Source organism: Numida meleagris, chromosome 4, assembly GCF_002078875.1.
Source record: "Numida meleagris isolate 19003 breed g44 Domestic line chromosome 4, NumMel1.0, whole genome shotgun sequence".
NCBI classification, from domain to species: Eukaryota; Metazoa; Chordata; class Aves; order Galliformes; family Numididae; genus Numida; species Numida meleagris.
The window spans coordinates 54,079,058-54,097,701 of NC_034412.1; the positions used below are offsets into that span (position 1 = coordinate 54,079,058).

Consider the following 18,644-nt stretch of genomic DNA (forward strand, 5'->3'; position numbering starts at 1 on the left):
CTTGGAGTGAAGGTTCCAAATGATGAGGGCACTCTGTGTGCCAAACCATACATTTAGAAACGAGCAAAAAGGACGGCAGATAACCAGTGTTCCTGTGCCTCCCTGAAGCTTGCCTTTTTTTCCCAGCACAGTGGGTAATGTCATTGATACAGGCATTGTCCACAACCTGGAACAGACTTTTTGAGTAAACATGCAAGTAAACCATTTGATATAAAGTCTAATAACTGACTTGCAATCATTCCTGGCATTTTCTTTAGCATTTGCATTTAAAAGCCTCGTGTCTGCACTGCGTTGAGCATAGCCAAATAGATGCGAGATCTTTTTCTTACTCAAATGAAAACTCACTGTTCTCTTTCTCTGCCAAATGGCAAAGGTGACAGACTCCCTTCAACACAGTGACAGTTTCAGATTTCTCTAAAGAGTAAATGCTGCCTAATCCATTGAGGTTATCACCTTGACTGATGTTATTCAGATTTACTTGCTAATTTTTCAGTAAGCTGTGAATTTTCTTTGACTGCCTCTTTAGACCACTTAGAGCATTGCGAAGTTTTACCTTTTTATGTTCCCTCTAAATATTTTCATCTGCCTTGTACAAACAAGGAAAAGTTAGCATAGCTTTCCAGTTCTCCTTTCTGCTATTAAATACGTAGAGCTATTTACCTTATACATTCAGGTTTTTCAGGAACTTCTTTCATTTCCATCAGAAAGCTGACTGCTGGTGTCTGCATGTGTTCTACTCTTTGAGATTAGTGAAGGAAGGGGAGCCTCCAGGAATCCAAGGATAGATTCCTTTCCTAGCAGGAGCTGAGTTCTGCTCACTGAAAATACATTTTTTAGCTCCTTCTGCACCAGTGACAAGATTTACAGGCACCTTGTTTTATTCAGTCGAGATGCTTGTATATGGGAATCAAGTTGGCAGTAACTCCAGAGTTAAAATTTAAATTAGTTTTTCTGTGAGGACCTGCCCACGTGTGACTTACTGATCACCTTCAGGGTATTGTGCAGGAAATGAAGATTTATTACACTGCTGTCACTTGACCTATGGCTTCTACCTTTCAAGGATGAGCATTTCTCTTAGCTTCTCTTTCCTTAGAAAGGAAGCAATTGGTTGCTGAGACTGGAGGAAGCAGCAGTTTCTCCAAAACAATTAAGAGGGATTGAAAGGTGGCTTAGCTGGAGGACACTGAGTTAATCCACTGGTATCAGGCAGAAATTAGAAGTGAGACTTGCACAATATACGGAATAGTGTCCGTACTAGAAAGGAAGCAGCACGAAAGCCAGGAACAGTTTGGAGGTAGTAGGCCCATTTGGGCAAATACGGCACTTTCAGACTTGAAGAAGTCCTTCAGCAAGAAGGACTTGCAGTCCTTAATTCCTGTTGAGATGCATTAAACTTTAGAGACACTAGCTGAACTATAAATAGTATTGTAAGTCTGTAAAAATAAATAAATAAAAATCAGAGCGTGATCTTCCAAGGGCACAAAGTCAGCCAGTTTTGCTGGAGTGAGTATTAAATATTAAGGTATCATAAGTAGGCCTCAGAATGCCCCAGTAAGGCTGGCTGCCCCTTTTCTACCTTTCTTACTAAAGTTATCTATCCTTTGGTTCCTGGCAGCTGGCAGTACCTCTCCTTACTCGCTGTATGGATGGGACATGACGACAGTTCATGAAGACTATCAAACAAGTGCTGTTTTGGGAACAATTAATGCCTGATTTAGTAATAAAATAATAATAATCAAGTAAGCACATAAGAAAAGAGAAATCTATTAAGTTTTTGTGATTCTTAAAGGTGTATGCACTGATTTGTATCAGAAATATAGTATATGTACAATATATTGTATATGTATGCAATATATTTATATCAGAAGTAGTGTTGCCAGTAGGAGTAGGGAAGTCATTATCCCTCTGTACTCAGCACTGGTGAGGCCGCACCTCGCGTACTGTGTCCGGTTTTGGGCCCCTCACTGCACAAAAGACATTGAGGCCCTGGAGCATGTGCAGAGGAGGGCGACGAAGCTGGTGAGGGTTCTGGAGCACAGGCCTTGTGAGGAGCGGCTGAGGGAGCTGGGATTGTTCAGTCTGGAGAAGAGGAGGCTCAGGGGAGACCTTATCACTCTCTGTAACTACCTGAAGGGAGGTTGTAGTGAGCTGGGGGTCGGCCTCTTCTCTCTAATAACTAGTGACAGGATGAGGGGGAATGGCCTCAAGTTGCACCAGGGGAGATTTAGGCTGGACATCAGGAAATTCTGCTTTTCTGAAAGAGTGGTCAGGCACTGGAATGGGCTGCCCAGGGAAGTGGTTGAGTCACCGTCCCTGGAGGTGTTCAAGAAACATTTAGATACAGTGTTGAGAGACATGGTTTAGTGGGGTTATTGGTGGTAGGTGGATGGTTGGACTGGATGATCTTGTAGGTCTTTTCCAACCTAGCTAATTCTATGATTCTGTGATTTGGTTAGACTTCATGGAGCCATCTACCTCTGTGATACAGAGAGATGCTCATTGATTCTGTTGTTATTTTCAATTGTGAGCAGTCTTTGATTTCAGAGGGAGCTGGAAGCATTCAGGAAAAGGGCTTCTCAGATGGCATATTGGAGGATGTACTATGAATTGCAGTGTGGGCTGTGTAGGTGTGCACATGTCAAATAGAGGCAATTGCCTTATGCTGCAAAAAAATAAAAGAAAAACATGATCTGTCTGTTTCAGCATAATTTCTTTAGTTGCCTTTATTTGCAGTGTGTTCTTGTACCACTTCAGGAGGTACTGGTGGGAGAAATAAACTCATCACTCTTACTGGTGCCAAATTTTCTAAAGCAGAACATCCTTCACTCTGGTTTGAATGCAGTCTGGTGCCACAGTTCCTCTGGAGCTACAAGTAAGATTGCAGTGTATCAGAAGTTATCAACTGATGAGCAACATGACTTATCAACGCTATAGTGGTTGTGCTTTGACAGGTATTCAAACTGAAAGATCAATTTACATTTTCTGAAAGGAAAGTATATGCAGTAGATCAGTTTTCAAATGGTTTTTAGTACAAGGAATGAAACTACTTACATTGGTGATTTTCTAAGGATACATTTGTTTTTGCTGTGTTTTTTTTTCCTTCTCTTCTAGGTGCAATTCCTATTTGCTAAGGATTCAGAGCATTACATTAGAATAAGGAAGACTTGGAGGGCAATTTTAGAAAAATAGATATCCAAATCACTAGCATAATCCTTCTGGCTCTTTGAAAATGAAAAATAGAGTGTTTCAGAGAGCTATTTATTGGAAAGATTAGTTTTATCATGAAATTATTACTTGAGCACATGGCTCGAGATTGGCCATTACCTTAGAAAATTCACAGATGAAAACACGTGGAAAGCTGCCAATGAAAAAGACCTAATGACTGAAAGAGTCTTTTCCTTGTGTACTGCATTTTTCCCCTACAGTTATGTTTTGGCTTCACCTGGGAGAAGTAAACAATCTGCTAAGAAAGCAAAGGATGGAAAAATGAGTTAAAACTGTATTATGAATTTTGTAAATTGTCTGATTTTGCAGTGAAAAGCCATTTTGTTTATTTATTGATAGATAAATGTTGAAAAATCCAAAAATATTTATGAGCAACATTTTTTTACAATAGCCTTTGTTGTTCTTTTTACAGGAACAATTAAACTGCAAATATTTACATGGTAGACTGAAAAAATCTTAGTCTTTATGAATGTGTGTGTGAATGTATGAACAGCATGGGATGATATAAACAGCGTGTTATAGAGACAGTTTTATATGTAAAAAGCAAGGACAATTCCTTTGAAGCTTGGTAATGCATTGACAGTCTTAACCTAACTACTTCATTGTAGGTAATCCCTTGGAGAGGACTTCATCTGTATCACCTAAAACTAGAAACCAGTTGCCGGTTGAATTGTTTGTTTTCTTGCAGTGCTGCTTCACTGATCTGCCTGCTTGAGTTATAGGATGCCAGGACCAAGCTGTCTTTTATTACATGATGGAGACTCGGTCACTCTTACAGAAACTATGAATCCTGCCAGCTTCTGTAAGGAAATGGGAAGATTTATTTACCCTACTCTGTATTTTATAGTCATTACAGATTTGAAAAATTCTGATGTCATAGTGATGAACCTTGAATAAGCATCTGGATAGACGCACACTCATGGCCACTGCTGCTGTGGTCACACTTATTTTGGAAGAATACTTCTGCTGTTGTAGTTTTTTCTCACTCACTTTTGGTATATTTTAATTTCATTCTGGCTAGCGTAAGAATTTGCTCAAGTAAAACCTAAATGCCTCCAGCATGCATCAGTCCCCTCCTGTTAAACACTGGAAACTAAAGGAAAGCATGTCTTGAGGTTCATAGCAAATTTTCATGACAATATTGTATCTTCAAGATGAGAGGAAGGGGTTTTATTGAAACTTCAGAAGAGAGAGGTGAGGGAAGAGTCAAGTTAGGATCCTATTAAATGTCTTACATTGCATAGTAGCAAGATTACATCTATCTTGGGAGGCTAGCATTGTATTTATAAAAATAAATTCTTCCAAAAAACATCCCAAACTCATGTCACATTGTTGAGCACTGATGGCTACACAAGCAGTCATCTGTGGTTATACATATGTCCATCTATCAGCCTTATGATTTTGCATCTGTGGACGTTGCTGTGTGTTAGCTATGCTTCTTAAAAGTCTGCTTTTAACGTTTATAAATAAAAATATTTCAAATTTTGATACACTAAGCTAAAAACATTAATTTTTGGCCAGATGAAGCCCCTTGCTGCAGACATGCTTGTCCCTGAGTAAAAAGGAACCAGAGTTAAGACCAAGCCATGAAATGTATTTGATAGAGTTAACATCTTTTTCAGACTTTTCTCAGTCAGTCCTAAAGTTTTTAGTTTATATCTAGGATGCTTTCTAAATTGTCAGAAAAACCTCTTTTCTTAGAGCAGGTTTGTCTGTTGTCTTGCACATGGCACTGAATTGTTATTGCTGGAGAGGGGGGTCAAATATTGCAAAATGTCATTTGCATATAAGTCTTGCACTTCAGTTGCAGTTTATTTTGCCTACACCTGGGTCTTCTTTTTAATTGCCACAGGTAAAATTTCCCTTTTGGCAGTGAGCCAGTGCAAGGTAATGTAGATAATGTAGATTCAAATCTGCATGAGGGACTTTGTGTTGAGTCTTTGCATGAGGCTAGAATTTATTATAAAGACATACTACTGTAATGGGAAAGATATAAGTACCTCATCTGATAACATGTCATGGGAACATGTTGTTTATTCGTTTCTTACTATTTTTATGTTTAGGGTTTTTCAGTCTTCCAGTTGGAGAGGAGAGACACAGATATTTAAGACAGATGCAACTTAGATGCAACACGCTGTGAGTACAAATGATTACTCTGAAAATATCTAAAACTCTACATTGTATGAAAAAATTGTAGCCAACCAATAAGCATGCATGGAATTGGGCTTGCATGTGTATTCTGATTTCCAGTGGTCAATGAGAGAAAGGAGGAAAAATTACAGCGAATGTTATTTGCCATAAATTATTTAAGATGAGCTTCTATGTATCAAGTTGTGTTTGTTCCAGCAGCCCCTGAAAGCCACAAACTTGAGCCAGTTTTTGTATTTGGTGGTTTGTATACATAAGGTTCTTGTACATACATTTTCCTTTCTGACCCATGATTTTTGAAAACACAAAGCTTCTGAAGACAGGGAAAATAGCAGAGCTTGGAGATCCTGAGTGTGGTCAGTCAGTTGGACTTGATGATCTTTGTAGCTCCCTTCCAACTGAATTGTTGTGCTCTGCTCTAGTATCTTAGAGCAGTTCCCATTTGTTTGCTAGTAAACTGATTTTGCAGTGAGCGGAGAAGAGAAGCAACCCTCTGCAGATAGCTTTGTTGGCAGTGGCTATCTTGTGTGCATCCTTCAAGTTTTACATAAGCCTTTGTATTCTCTTCCCTTAGTGGGATGGGGTTTGTACTCATCCCTTATTTCCAGCATCAACAGATGGCTGTTTTTTAAACCCACTTTTTCTCTGGTGTTATCTGGCTGGCTGGCTGGGTGATCCAGATGTGTCTGAAGTTCTTTGTAAAATGAAGGGTGTCTTTCTTTAGGAAACAAAATGGATAAATTCTCCTTTCTGTAGAAGTACAGATCACTAACCTGTCTTCATGGCAACCTCATGCAAATCCTGCCCTTCTAATGGAGGGAAGGATTTAAGAAGGTATTTCCCTGCTGTTAGTCATCTTTAGTGTGGGGTGTGAGTTTTTTGAGAAAAGAAAAAACTGAAACAGAATAATCTGCTTTTATCTCTCTTATTAATTCATCCTCCCAATCTGTTATATTTATTTCTCTTGTAAAAAGAGGAAGAAAATTTAATGTGATGGAATGGCCTTTGCTAAATTTAGTATATTTACTAAATATAGTGGTGCTTTCCAGAGAAAGCCTTTCGATGGGAGCAGACGTTTCCTGACTCTGGCCATGGTAAAGAATCTGATACATGTAGCACTGCAGTCCTGCACTCCCTCAAATCAATTCAAAATAGATTATGCAGATCTAAGGGAAATCTGATGTAATAGGCCAGCTGCAGATAAATGTTAAATGAGCATGCAAGATTGCTGACTGTGGCACTTAAATTTATCACAAATACGTCCACATCTCTACCTATCCATCTCCAAAAGAAAATGGCTGGAATTCTCTATGAATAGACACTTCTGCAGACAGTGTTTTGTTTTTCTTTTTTTTTTTTTTTCCTTTTCATTGACCTGTGGTTTGAAACAAGCTAAAGCTGTTCTAATTGCTGCTGTGGTGCTTCATGCTGTCATCGGTTTCTATATGGAGAGTTCTTTGATTGGTCTGTGCTTCCTATGATTAACTGCAGCTTCCCCTGGTATAAAAGGAAAGTCCCGATGGAAAACAAAGGGAGCCAAGCTGGGGTGACAGCTTTGTTGACTGGGCAAAGGTAAAGCAGATGTGATGGGCAAAGTTAAAGCAGACATGGTACAGAGGTCTGAAACAATGAAATTTGTGCAGACTGGTTCTACATTTGTTTCAGAGAATCTGAATCAAGTTGGAGCATTTATGTTTTCAGTAGATGAAAGTAGTTTCTTATATGAACTCATACTTTTCTTATGTGAAAAATAGCATGTGTCATAGGGCTTGGGGCATGACAGCCCTACCTGGGAGTCTGAAAGTATGTCTTCAGATGAGCACATGCATCCCTCGTTTGTACCCAGTGCAGTAGTCTTGTTTCAATGAAATGTGAAACGAGGGCTAGATGTGTGGACTTTCCTTTCCAAGAAGGAATTCCTCAATTCCTGAGCTGGTAAGTATCTTGGGGTGGAATGCTACTCTTCCTATTCATTTTCCAAGCAACAGCTTTGAAGGATGTTTCTCTTTACAGGACTTCTGTACAAAGTACTGTGTTTCACATGACACAGAACAGGAAGGAAAAACCACTAAAACCTCAAAAAATCCCACAAACCAGAACAGTTATTTCCTTCTCGGCGCTAATTAGGCTGAAGAACAGTAGTAATAGTGGTCATTTCAAATTAGTTCCTGTGTGTACACATGCATGTAAGTTTAAATTTCTTTACTGCCAACACTACCAGAACTTGCGTCTTTAGAGAGAAAATATGTCCAAAAAGAATTGATTTAATCTTTCAGACATACAGTTGTAACAATCTCTCTGCATTATTTGCCCTTAATGAGAACAAAATGTCATTGACACCATTTCTACTACCAAGAAATGCTTAATCTTATGTGAGGGTCTCTCAAGTCACATGTTACAGCAGGTAATGGATGTCTTTAGAGCGAAGGTAGCTTGAGAGAGAAAGTAGTAAGTGTTAATTTAATCTTAATTTTAATTTGCATTTTTTTCCTGTTTTTCTGGGTAATTATTTTTCTGTCAAAGACTTGCTTTGCTTGACTAGGAGAATCAAGTAAAAATATATTTTTTACATTCTGGTTATAATATTTAATCAGTTGAGAAGTACTGTAGTCTACAGTAGTTACTGTGGGGTCGTTTGGAAGGATTTTGGCAATTTGAGAAAGTTCCCTTATAATGAAAATGAGAAGAGCCAGTAAAAAAGTATTAAGGCAATGTTAGAGGCTCTCATAGAGAGTGGAGCTTCATTATGCATCATGTGTACCACACACACCCATCTGTCTTAACAGTCCACAGCCTAAATCCATAAGAGGTTGACAGAGCAATGACAGTACAGTAATGAGTGACACAACTTGCAGAAGTCTACCATCCTCTCTAGTCCCAAACAGCACCTTATGAACAGAAGCATGCTTCAAAAATTAACCCAGTCTGGCAGTGACTGAAATTATTTCTCACTAATTTTGTGAAATAACATATATGTGGAATTGAATGTTACTGTGCTCTGCATTTGGCAGCATCTTAAATCAATTTTTGTGCTTATATTAGAATTTGATCATCAACATGTTTTCCATCCACGCTTCTAAATTGTGCTTGATGACTAAACTGGAAAATAACTAGAATCTTTCTTTGGCAGTTCACTGAAGTTTACATTTTCTTATCACATCGCTGCTCACTCTGGTGTAAAGAACTGATAAAGCAATAAAATAGCTTGCATTGAACAAACCCTACCTACAAAGAATATTTCTGCTTCTGCAGTGATCAATGTGAAGATTTTCCATGCTCGTCTAAACATAAAGAAAAACCATTAGGTAGGTGGCAAGATGGCAACCTGTGACTGCTGAATCTGAGGGGCTTTCTCGGTGTACATTAGCTGTGGTTTGAGTGTCCAAGGACAAAAGATGAGCCAGTGAAAGGTCTTCCTGCTGTCTAACAAGGAAAGCTTGAGGTCTCTGTGTGCATCTGCACCTGTTTGTTGCCTGTCAAAGCACCTTGCACTTCTTGACCTGGGAGATGCTGCTTTTTGCACCCATTGCCTGAGGTTGCCTCGCCTAACTCTGTCCAGGGCACTTTGAGCCTTAATGCGAATGAGATGGAGAGCTGGAGAATTATGTGTTCTGGCTTTCACCAATGGTATGTAGCACTTCAGTGAACCAACAAGGGGCCATTCCTCTTAGTAGTTACTAGGTTTGTAAGCAGGGCATACAGGAATGGGAGAGCGTGGCCACAGGGTCCAATCTTATGCCAGTGGATCTCAATGTCAAAAATTCAGTGAAATACCTTCTAAGTCAGCCTAAATGCATCCCTGAATTTTGGTGCTGGTTGTAGGAATGCAGATAGTCTTCTAATGCAATATGCAGTCTCATTTTTTGCTTATCAATAAGCGGATTGGCACCCTCTCCACCTGCTGAGGCTCATCTGGCCCCAGAAAGCCTGGCTAAGGTCTGCCATCAAGCCTTGGTAGCCTGGACTAACACCATTTACATGAGCTTACACGTGGGCTTGTCATCTCTTTCCCTGTCACAAGAGCTTGCTACTCTGGGAAGGCAAACAGGGCAACTGGTAGAATATTTAATAATCTGAAGTGGAAACGGCAACAGCAGCAGCAGAATCTCCAGTATGTTTGCTTGCCTGGTTCCCTCAGCCTCCAGGACCTGCAGAGGGAATGTGGAGAAAGGTTCAAGATTATTCTCATCGACAGCCTGTTTAAGTTACACTAATTGACATGCTATTCTAGCAAGAGAAAATTTTCCGATGGCAACAAGTCCCCCAAAACCTGAAGATAAAGCAGCCCTTCTCTCTTGATCTCTGCTGAGATGAGCTTTGCTGTCTTACTTATGCCAATACACAAACATGATGTCTTTTTTTCTTTTAGCAAACAAAATTCATGTAAAGCCTGCACAGCATAGCCTTAAGTGAGAGATTTGTCATTTTTGACAATAATTCACATAGACTCTGAAACAAATGTACTTCTGAACAGTGACTCTGTGAACAATAAAACAAACACTCTCAACTACCCACCAGCTCATCCATCTTTTTAAATCATGTCAACAGACTTCAATTTGTTCACCAGGTTTTATTGTTTCATGGAGAAGGAAATAATTTGTGGTGGAATACCCTGAGCCACTGACCTTTGCAATTATTTATTACTTGGTCTTGATTTCTTGTGCATTCCTTCATCATTTTCCTGTCATTTGTTTTAAGTGATGTGGTTTATTCTGTCTTCTTAGCCATCTAGATTGCATAGGTAGATTTGTAAGTTGAACTGCATAGCCCTTCTGCTTATAATAGCATCCACACCCTGTTTATAAAATTTGGGATAGTGCTGTGTGTGTGATTTTGTTGTAGGCTAGGTGTGAATTCTTCCTTCTATCAAGAAAAACACATTTTTGCAATCCGGTGTGAAGCTTGCTGGCAAGAAGATGAGTCAGGCTTTCATTTGAACTGGATGGTGGATGAGCAGACTTTTTAGAAAGGAAGATGGGCAAAGTAGCAGATTGATATAAAGTGCTTGGCACGGCAGGTAAGTTAGGCTTTATGCCATCAGGAACATCTTATGGTGTAAGAACAACTATGATCCAGGTCATTTCAGCAACACGGGGCAGAGAGAGGTGACTCTGTCTGCGCTAAGTCTGCAGTTACATTTCCCACATTGTCATCACTGTTATAAATGAGTGCCCTAATTAGAACCGAGGGAATTTATGGGCAGATATGAAAATGTGGTTACTATAGTTACCAGGTGTTCCAGCTCAGTCGGGAAATGTTGCTAATATAATGATAGCCCAAGGGTAAACACATGAGATAAATGATGAACAAGCCCCTCTGCTCCAGAAGAATTTTTTTTATTTGCACATAGTTTGCTGGCTTTTTCTGTAAAACCAGCATCCACCACAACAGTTCCTTTTCTATCCTTCCATTTCTTTCAACAGACTGGTTTTTGATAGATTATAAGGATCTCTGGGGACAAGAAAGTGCAAAAATGAAATAGCATTTAGAGCAAGGTTAATTATCTATTTGCATATGGTTTAAAGCTCTCTGCTAAAATCCTTCCCCACTCTTCTCTAACGCTGTCTAGACAGCAAGGCAGACCATGTGCATTTCCACAAGTTCAGACATAGAACTTCTCTTGTGTTTGTGTATTTTCTCTGCTGACCCTAATTCCAGCAATGACCCTTGATGCCTATCTTTGTGTATGGACAGGGAAGGAGGAGAATGAACAGTGATACTATCAGCTCTCCCCTTACATCCGTTGCCTGAGATGAGGGGCATCTCAGTGTCCTGCTGCTTCAGTTGAACTGCTGACGTTAGCCATCAGGTCTGGGAGGATTTGAGGGAAAAAGTGGCACTTCAGAGTGATAACGCCCCCACAGATGTGGTTGGAGTGGCATTTTGCTTGGTGCTGCCTACAGGCATTTTTACATAGGTTATTACCATTTGCTACAGGGAAAGGAAGAACTGTAGAGTCAGATTAATTCCTGTTGCAATTTCTCTGAAGTCAACGAGGTGACACTACTGATTGCTTTGACATAGATTTTCCAGTCTTGAGTAATTACCTGGCCCCTTTAGAAACAGTATAGGAATAGACAGAAAATCAGAGCAGCTGCCACTAAGGAAGTTCATCCCCACCACCTAAAACAGCACTGAGAAGGAGTTGCTCACAGGTTTTGGAGGAAGCATGCAAGAGAAAGAAGCCCAAAACAATAGCAGCTCTATGTAGCAGCATCAAGAAGCCTCCTGCAAAATCCTTGCTCTGTGAGGTGTTAGGAATCCTGTGATTCCTTACATGAGCAAAGGGACTGACTGGTGTTACACAGAAAAGTAAACCACAACAGCAGCAATGGGCAGGTCAGTGTTAGCGCCTTCACAGACCAGGCAAGCACCCAGTGCTCTGTAGAGCTCGCTTCAGGTTGACAAACACAAAGATCCTTAAGCTTTCTAAAGCAACAGTTCATTGCCTATCTCATGTAGTTTTGAATACCTACTTAAGGGCCTCTAATCTGACACTATAACCTCTTTCCTAAACCTTGGTGAGAGGCAGGAGTTCCAGAGAGCAATTTTTTTCCCCTAAAGTCTGAACTTCAGCTTGGCAACCCTGTCTCTCCCTCAGCAAAAGATGCAAAAAGGCTTTGAGCATGATTGCATCAGCTAGGATCTTAATCATGGTCATGGCTGTCTTAATGAACCTGGCCATCCTGAATGGCTTAAATTACTTTGGATGATGGCTTTGCTTCATTAGCAAGAAGGTGGCATACTGGTTCTGTCACAAGCCGTCCTGCAGGAGGGTAGATGTGCCGGGTTGCAGTGAGGGAGCTTCAGCATTAGGCTTGCTTTAAAATGAAGCAGAGTGCGCAAGAAAAGGCAGCTGAGTTGGCAGTGCCTCCTTTCTTTAACCTTTTCCCTTTCTACCCAGAGCTTTTTGGAGTGCTGTGCCAGCACCAGATGTAGTTGAATCAGGTTCTGAGTGGAAGTAGCCAGGCAGAGATTGTGTGAGGATCTGTGTTTGCATGGGATCTGCTGCTTTGCTGCAGGCTGCGAGCATCACTGGCCACAGAATATTCATCTGTTATAGCCTGTGCCTCTGTACAGAGAAGAAAACCCAGCTTATCTTTTCTGTAGTTAGTCCTTTACTGGATCATCTCGGATGTGGGTGGCAACTTTGTAGTCTGTTGTTACTTGTCATCTGCTGTTTGCAGTGAGGTATATGTTGCCCATTGCAGCTCATATGTCCTCTAGTGGGCTCAAAACAGCTTGCCCAAATGGGAGAAATAGAAAATGTTTTGAAAAAAAGACATGAAAAGTGACTAATGCCGAAAGAGACAGCACACAGGTGAGATATGAGCTAATGATGAAGATGAGATTTCCTTTCTCATGATGCAAGAGATAACACAGAAATTTAGAAGTGCCAAAGATCCCTGCAATCATAAGATTGTCTAGATGGACCACTGGTCTGACTCTAGTAATAGCATATCTTCCTCTGACTTTTGGAGGCTGAGGAAGGCATCAGTGTCGTGGTTGCTGGGATTTGTCACTGTGGAGTTGCTGAGCTGTGCAGTCATTGCCTGTATGAAACGAAGAGCAGTAGGGGCCGTTAGACCAGGTCTTTCTGTAGTCAGTGAAAGGATTTCAGGATTTGTGTTCCCTGGACCTTTTTTTTTTTTTTTTTTTTTTTTTTAAAATCTCTTTATAAGCTTAAGAAACAGTTACAGGAATCTCTTACTACCCAGTTGTTCAGTTGTTCATCTTTTGTTCTGTGTTACCCCTGCGATATTGCTGTAGTAGCCAGGTGGTTCACAGCTTGTATATATGTTTGAATTTTTGGTCAGGTTCAAAAATGTTCTGTCCCTAACTCAAACCCAGGATAAAGGAAATGAGCCTTGTTGTTCACTATGGATTTTGCTTTTTGTGTATTTTAAAATTTAGGCTGAGTAGTTAATTTTACAAACAAACAAACAAAAAACATTTCAAAATGATAAAAACAAAAGCGCTTCCTCTTGCAAAATCTTGAGATTCACTGAATCTTGAATTTGAATGAATTCAGCAGCACAGATTCATATATTTTGGGGAAGGGTTAATAAGGGGGGAATTTTTTTATATAAATGTTCAAATAGAGAAATTTTGCTTGGCTGCAGGAATATTCAGCAATCCCGGCCCTCGTGACGGCATTGTAGAAATCCCATCTTCCCCACCTCATTAAGACCAACGGCAACTACTGTGTGCTCAATCTGTGGAAAAAAAAGAATCTGATACCCGGTGCTTAGGACTCCCTGTCTTCGCTAAGCTGATTACACAGATTACACAGGTTCCCCCTCACAAATTAATATTATGTTATAGATACTCTAATCACAATGCTCGTTTTCTTTTCTTGACATGAATACAGTGCGCATGCTTTGACTGTCTCTTTAATGTGTGTGTATCCCTAATTGTGTGGGATGGTTCTGCTGTTTAAATATTGGATTGGGCAGGTGGCATGAGCCAATTTTTTGTTCTTTGGGGTTTAGTGAGACCCAGCTGCCAGACTGTGGGTGAGCTGTGAAAATGCTCTTCTGCAGAGCTTGGCTATTTATTTTGGCCACATCTTCAATGCCAAAACAGTTCAGGAACATCTAGCCCTCATGTAGTCTATCAGCCTTGAGAGAGTGCTATAGCTCAGATCACAGACCCAACAAGTGTAACTTTCTCTTTACAGTTTCTACTGATTTGGGTCTTGTTGAGTTTTCTGATGTGCAGTGTCCATGAAAAGCAGTTCATCTTTCTGTTTTTCTTCTTTGGAAGGCAAAATCCAAGAACCCTTCAGTCTCTAAGGACAGAGAAAATGGCTTTTTGCTCTAATATCTGAGCTGGTATTATAATACTGTGGACAAGAGTATTAGATGTCAATAAAGCAGATTTTCAGGCTGCCAAGTTTTCTGGGTTAGCATGGAGTGCAGGCTGACAAGCTGACTCACTGTGATTAGATACGTATGTCTCTCATCGTCACGACTCAGCACCAGGATAAACAAGTATGGTTTTCAAAAAGCAATAAAGCTAGCTGCAAAATGATCTTCCATCTCTCAAAATGTTCAGAATGTTAACACTGTCATTTTGATGTCAGATGGAGCTAATGCCATTGTAAAGTCCTCCCTTCTATCTCCTGACATCTGCTGTTTCTCATGTGGTTGGGATTGTTCTGCTAAAAGATGGAGTTGCTATAGGTGATGTTTTCAAATTTGAGCCAGTTCATGCTACAGATGTATTTAAGACTGGTGATATGGAAAGCCTTTGCAAGTCAGGGATCTAGTAGCTAGGGCATGTAGAATGGCCTGGCCAAAGGTAATAGTTGCGTAGGGCTTCTGCAGGTATAGTTAAGACCTCATGCACCAAACTATCAGCTGCTGTGACATTTGGGAGCTTTTCTGAAAGTTCATCTGGAGATGAAGAAATCTTTGCTAAGTAGTTTTACTAAAATTGGAGAGTCCAGCAAAAAGTCTCTCGCAGTCTGACAGTTCATTTAGGAGTAAAGAGAGGGCTAAGTACATTGTGGCTGCTGCTGACAATATTTTTGTTGATTTCTTACAGAAGTGAGCTCAAACACACAGTAAGTACTGTTTTTTCTTTGATCTTCTTCCTGCTTTTTTTGGTTCTACCTTTCATGTATAATTTCTGAATTCTTATTCCTCTTTTAACCAAATTAAATACAAATGTATAAGGCACAGAAGTAATTAAACTCTGGTGAGAAGGGTCGTCAAACATCAGGGAGCGAAGTACTTCTCTCACCAAAGGGACACACACCGCCCCCAGCTGTAGTGAAACAACACTGTGGAAAACTGTCCTGACAGTAAGAAAACCTACAACTTTTTAGACATCAGCAAAGTCAGCAAAAATGTAAAACTATGCAGGAACACATATTTTCAGTAATGCTATTCCTATATGAAAGATTTGCTTTCAAAAGAGATCATTAAAGAAAAATAAATAAAATAATAGCATATGTCATCTGTGACAGTACGATAACCATAAAGTAATATAATCTGAAAGCATTTACCAAGTGAACTATGAAGCCTGGCATTCACTGAGGAAAGCAAGACAGAATTTCTTCTGAAAGAACTTGAGAGGTTCCTGGGAATGTCCTCAGCGTGCATATTACTCCACTTTATTCCTGATTCTAGCTATAAAAATGTGCTGTTTGCTACTGGCTGAAACTGGTGCCATTTAATGTGTATAGCATATATAGCTTGTGGAAAGGTATTAAAATCAGCTTATTCCTCATTTTCTTGATTTTTCTGTTCCTTGAATGTTTATTCTTTTTTTCTGATAGTGATCCCATATATGCCATATGGACTGCCACATACTTGAAGTATAATGAACGGTTGCTCATGCATGTCTAGGGAGTGCAATGAATAGCATGAGTTCTATGGAACGATGTCTACAATCCAGCTAACCTTTCTACAGTATAGGCAAGTCAGATTAAGACACAGAAATATAGAATCATAGAAATCTTATAATCCTTAGAGTTGGAAGGGACCTTTAAAGGTCATCTAGTCCAACTTCCCTGCAATGAACCAGGACATACACAGCTAAATCAGGTTGCCCAGGGCCTGATCCAGCCTTGCCTTGAAAGTCTCCAAGGGTAGGGATCCACCACATCTCTAGGCAACCTGTTCCAGAGCCTTGCCACCCTCACTGTATATGGAAGCATCTAGATGAACATGATAAGATACAAAATAGCTTCATCTCTGTAAAATGTTTCTGACCTTGTTTGGAAAGGGTGGACATGGAAAAGGATTGATAACTACCATCTAGAGGTAAATCTTTCATTTTGAGTACTGTTTTCAGGTAGTTTTATCTATGTGTTGGAGGGGTAGGGTATTACAGGACTGTAATCCTTAATTGGAAAGGACTCAAGTTAGAGAAAATAAAAGGTGGATGGTATCAGAGGGAGCGAGTTCTGTTAGATCTCCCATCAGCTGTGGACTGCATCTGTGTGAGTAAACTAAACAGTAGCAGAGAGTGAATTCTGGCTCTCAAGCCAGCTGGCAAGACTTGACATTGTCCATACTGCTAAACTCCTTCAGCCTCCAAGCTGCATGTGTGCATGGAAACTGCCTGCTGGATGTAGTTCTTGGGCTGTGATAACAGCAGGATTTGGAAAAAGCCATGTTCTGAAAACTTAGTGGAGCTAATGGTTGGGCTCCAGTGCCCAGAAGTGATTTCTGGCACTGTATTTATGACTGGTGCAGTTTCAGCCTGCCTGTCTGCCTCTGAATACTTGAATTTATTCGGCCAGTCTGTTATTTCAAAGATCATACCATATATGCAGAAATTTGGTGTATTGTGAGAAGCACTTAGCATTTGAAAATACCTTCAATTCTTCCCTGACCTTCTGAACCTGACTTAGGCAGATCTTCATTAGCTTTATTAATGACATGAGATGCCTATTGAGCCAGGAGTGGGGAAGTTGCTTTGCAGTAGTGACAGCTGTTCTTCTGGGGGTCAAACACGTAACTGAGCTGTGACCCTTTTGGAGCTTGCAGCTCCTGTTCCATAGTAAAAGGGAAAGCTCACAGGTGGTGAGGAAGGAGCATCATCAAGCAGCCGGATTCTGGTTACCCAAGTCACACTGTTGTCTTTCAAGATGTGTCCTGGATTTTAACCTATTGAACCAAGAATGTAACAAATCAATGGAAAACACATGGTTCACTGCTCAGTTTTGATAGTATCAGGAAGGGGAATCAAAGATTAATGGGTCTAACTATTTTCTAAGCCTATCTATGATGCTTTTAGCTTGGTTTCCAGAGGAAGTAGTGTGTTTGTAGTAATCCTCTCTTCTGTTTTTTTCCTCCCCAGTAATTCTTTCCCCGACCAGATTTCAATAAATCTGACAAGCATGTCAATCCATATGAGTTTTGTCTAGCCAAGTATAGGAGAGAAACTTGTTGGTGTTTCCAGCAGGGGGGGATGGTGCTTAAGCTCTGCAAAAGATGAACGGAGATTACACAACCATGAGCACTCCTGTAAAGTCCACAAGTGAAGGAAGTGCTTCACGCTGGATTTTCTCTTTAATCAGCTGAGTTCCATAGGAAAGTAGGGATCCAAACCCTCTTTTCAGGTACTTACCATTGTGCCTCCATCTTTTTCCAGAGGAAATATTTTTCAAATGGGACAAAGTTAATAAACAAAAGCTACTTGGGAAGTCTAAGTGTTTGCAGGTTTGCCTCTATGGATAAGATCAGTAATTGCTTAAAAAAGAGGACAGCATCAGGTTTTGTCTGATGACAAAACAAACAGAAAGCTGCAGAAGGATCCAGCTTGCATGGTCTTGCAAAATGGTGTGTGCTCTGAAGCCTGCATGTGCTATGACTTGCTCACAGTGGTAACAGACATGGGCCAAGTGATTGGTTTTGCCCTGAAATGGAGATTTTTAAGAGCCATGTTTGAAAGTGCCCAGATTCCTGTAGCACACACGCCTACCGTCACCATCTTACTTCTGAAAACCTGTGTTTCCTTTCCATGTCATGGGTCCAGCAATCAGAAGTGTCACTTCAGAGATGGAGCTAGTATTGGTGAGGCACAGATGTGACGTGCATGTTCCAGTCTCTGTAAAGCAGACTTTTCCCAGCACAACAGAGATGGCAGGACATGGAACTCAGGCCAACCAAGACAATATCAGATTCATCCTGAAGAACTCAAGTCTGCCTTAGCTCTTATCTTTTCAGAAAGTGTCTTTAGAACAAAAGGCCAAGTACATGACAGGGTAATTTGACACAAAATAAGGAGTCATGCGTTACTATCAGCCACGCTTGGTTTTTTTGTCTCGCTTCTTAGGATGCTGTAGACACTGTTGAAATATAGAGATTATGTTTCCAAAGTCAACTCAATTGTATCTTAGAGAACTCTGTGCTTAGCTCTGGGGAGAAGTAGCGCTCAGTATGTGTACAGCTGTGGGATCACACTTCTCAGGAAGTGTTTGTGGGTGTAACTCCAGCAGCTGCATCTGAGATAAAGCCCAGCAATGCTTTTGAAAGCAGCCAGTTCCTGACGATGTGCTAGCAGGAATAGTTTTATGTATTTTAGGGAGGCTCCTTAAAAGTGAGATGTTGATACCTGCCAAAAGGGAATAAACTCAAGGAAATACTTAAATCAATCAGCACATGTAAGGATGTGACTTAGGGTATGAATCTTTACAAGTGCTGCGAGTCCACAAAACAATCTCTGTGATTCATAGCAGCAAGTCTGTCCTGCAAAGACTTTGCTTTATCTAAAGTTGCATCATGTTTCATCATAATATTAGTAATTTTCAATGT

The 18,644-nt window shown here is 40.3% G+C and overlaps 1 long non-coding RNA gene across 4 annotated transcripts in view; it reads left to right on the top strand.

Annotated features, from left to right (window-relative positions):
* The window catches only part of LOC110398367, a 411,724-nt gene that overhangs the window by 53,603 nt on the left and 339,477 nt on the right, over positions 1-18,644 (top strand). For all 4 annotated transcript variants that reach the window (XR_002438350.1, XR_002438349.1, XR_002438348.1 and 1 more), the window contains exons 4-5: positions 3,914-4,027; positions 5,289-5,361. This is a non-coding gene — a long non-coding RNA (uncharacterized LOC110398367). The remainder of the gene's footprint in view (positions 1-3,913; positions 4,028-5,288; positions 5,362-18,644) is intronic.